The sequence below is a fragment of the Pinus tabuliformis genome, chromosome 8, assembly GCF_031772625.1.
Source record: "Pinus tabuliformis cultivar Carrire ecotype Pingquan chromosome 8, CPIR1, whole genome shotgun sequence".
Taxonomy (NCBI): domain Eukaryota; kingdom Viridiplantae; phylum Streptophyta; class Pinopsida; order Pinales; family Pinaceae; genus Pinus; species Pinus tabuliformis.
In genome coordinates this window covers 1616430687-1616434048 of record NC_142294.1, presented here as the reverse complement: position 1 = coordinate 1616434048, position 3362 = coordinate 1616430687, and positions in this window count along the sequence as shown.

Sequence of the window (3362 nt, the reverse complement as noted above, 5' to 3'; positions counted from 1 at the left end):
GATCAACTTCTTGGATAATGAGCTGATGTCGACAAGAAGTGATCCGTCAAAGGAGGGCCTTAATGAATCCCACATCAGTGACACGGAACGGAGCTAGTGATGATGGTGAAAACGATCTGTGAAATATGATTCAGGGTGGTGGTCATGGAAGGATGAAAGATGATGTACGGTAGTGGATGGGACCCGGTTGACACTTTCCGAATGACATCTCTTGAACATATAATGACACTGATGTGATGGATCGGTAGCATTACCCCATGTATGGATGGTATGGCGAGACCATGGTGAAGGGACCGGTGAATGATAATAACCCAACCCGATATTTACGGAGGCAAAAGTGTCATGTTCAAGAGCGACTTGCTACCATTAAGCTTTGAGGTTCTTCCCAATTTTTCCCCAGTCATTTCTGACCAGTACCTCTTTATTTTTGTCAAGATTGAGGAGGATAACATATGCTTGTTCTATAACCTGCCCTTCGGGCAAGCCCATCGCTATGTTTTAACGAGCCTAGCGATAGGGAAACTCGTTCTCGTCTAAAGACAAGTTTGTCGCTATCTAATATTTTTAACGAGCCCAGCGACAAAGACAACTCGGTCTTTTTCATTTTTAGAGAGTCTGAAAAGGGTACATAAAGTGGACTCCAGGGGTCCTTTTTCGTCATTTAATCCCTTAAGTCCGAAAAAGTATAAAACAATACAGAAGGGATAAATGTTCGATATCTTTATCGAGCCGAACTAGACAAGCGCTCGATCTTTTTGTGCAATAATCCCTCAGGTCCAAAAAGATTAAAATCTAGAGGAGGGATAGCTCTTCCGGTCCTTTTAACGAGCTGGAAGGCCAAAACTCGGCAAACTTTTCATTTTTTACGAGTCAGTGAAAAGAGCTCAAAGAAGACTCGTATTTTGAGGAACGAGTGATAAACAGGGATAGCAGCAGATTCCAGGTACAGGTTGGAATTTTCCAATCACGGCAGTATTACAAGGATGGCTAGGTGGGATCACTCTTCGCAGCTGTTCCTCAAAATAGGTAAACAATCAAGTGGATGTGAATGATCGGCCAAATGAAAAGTGGAGGTGACAGTGCACAAACACGACCAAGGCTTTTATGGCTGATGAATTTACGGTCTCAAATGGTCATTTACCGGTTCATTTTTTCTGGATGAGCTTGAACTCTGGGGAAAGCCTGCTCACAAGCTTATGTTTATTTTTTAACGAGCATGAATTTCCGCATTAAAACTGCTCGGATCTTGCGTTTATTTTTTAACGAGCATGAACTTTGCCAAAACTGCTCGTTTTTACCAGTCATAAAGTAGTAAGGTCTCATGGAAGATCGCTATTTTTTAAAGAGCTTCATCTCCCTACGTATTGCTCCATATCCTCTCTTTGTGAAAGCCGGGTATCGGCTTATCTACGGGTTAGCGGGGTTAGTCCTACCTAAAACTAAAAAGCCGCCCGAGCTTGCATTCCAAGAGGTTTGCATGCCCCCAGGTGCAAGTCTAATTTCAAGGTTGCCCCTACTTTTCCATTAAAAACCTTTGTTTTCAACAGGTGAGGCTTACCTCTTTCAGGTTACCCAAAGATCGTTCTGCTAATCCTTTCAGACAGAAACTTTCTTCGGCGATGTCTATCATTAGGTTACACAAAGATGGTTACAATTTGTTGCAGCAATTGAATCCCTTTCTTTGGAGGCTGCCCCTACTTATCCTCTAAAACATTTGTTTTAATGGGTGAGGCTTGCCTCTTATCCAAAGATGGTTACTACTTGCTACCGCAAACGGATCCCCTTCTTTGGCAGAGCCCACTTTTCTAGACAAAGGTGAATGACGATGCTCCGCCACACACTTAACTTTAACAAAAGAATCTTTTTCCAGAACAACCCCATTCCTAACTGCCCCTTCTTCCACATGAGAGCTCTTGCCGGCTCTTCTGTTTTACGAAGAAGAAGGAGGGGACGGGGTACGGACTAGTCATATTCTCCCGCGGAAATTCTACTTTACACCCAAGGTTTTTTCTGCCTCCAGAGCAGACCAGGATGCATGCCCCCTGGGTTCCGGCCTTCCTCTCCCGAATTACTCGCACTCATCAGGAAGAAGAACCTGAGGTAGAGACCTTTCTTGATCAAATAGACCATTCAGGATAGGTATGTGACTACTTGCGATGCGTGATCCCGGAAGTGAAAGTTGGTCTACGAGCTTGACCATTCTTCCTTCGTATGGAAAACACATTATTCGAAAGAGTGAGGAGACTATTGCTTCCATGCAATATATGTAGTCTCGTCCAAGGAGTAGGTTATAATCCAAGGGTCCTTGGACGACCATCAAGTTCATCTTGACGGCCTTCTCTTTCAAGGTAATAGGCACATTAGGTAGAATCCCTAATGGTCGACTGGTTCCTTTGTCAAAACCCGAGAGATTTCTTGTCTCAGGCAAAAGCGCCGGGCAACCCAGTGCTTTCCAAGCAATAGAGGACATGATACTCACAGATGCCCCTTCATCAATGATAGTTCCAGCCATCACCATTTTGTATATTTGGACTATAATTCTAAATGGTATACTGGCTGGTAACCGGGGTCTGCCTAGTTGGTTCCAATCAAAGGACACAACTAGGTTGCTTGGTGGTGGGACCGAATATACGGCCGGGTATGACCCTGACGATGCTCCTTCCTGCGATAAAGGAGTGGGCACATTGCCCTGATGTTCATCAGAATCGGTGTTGATGAAGAGAATCTGGACGGTGTCATCCTTACTCTCTTCGGTGAGGGTGTCAACTGAAGATGAATCCTCAGTGACTATGGTATTTGAAGATGAAACTTCTGAAGGGAGAACCGGGTCAACTGCCATTTCGACCTTTGGACTTTCGTCCGGTCCGGATTCAGTAGGTTCACTTTCAGCGACTGACACTTCAGCTGGCCCTGTGAGCGGGGCAACTGTATTTTCGACCAACGAAGGACTTGGCGCGAGTTTTTGGTATCCAGGAGGAAGTAGCAACGGTGCAATCGGTTGATCTTCCAAAACTCTCTTTGCTTCGTCTAAAAAGGGACAACGGCGAAGAGTGTGATTGCCTTCACACAGTTCGCAGGGGAATCTCTTTCCCCTTCATCGTCTAGAACCTTCACTTTCGCTGGTCAACGGTAAGCATTCAACCTGGTTGTCAGAGGTTGACGCTTCCGAACTGTGCAAACGAGGGGACCAGTCCCTTAGTATCCGGGGAATACTAGGACAATCACGGTGAAGGTGGTCTCCTCTACATATGACACATGGCGATTTGGGCCCGGTCCGTGCTGTGTGTGGATTTTCGTTAGATACCTTTTGCTTGCCCCCAGGCGCCTTTGGCTCCTTCTGCTTCTTTTCTTTCTTCTTCTTT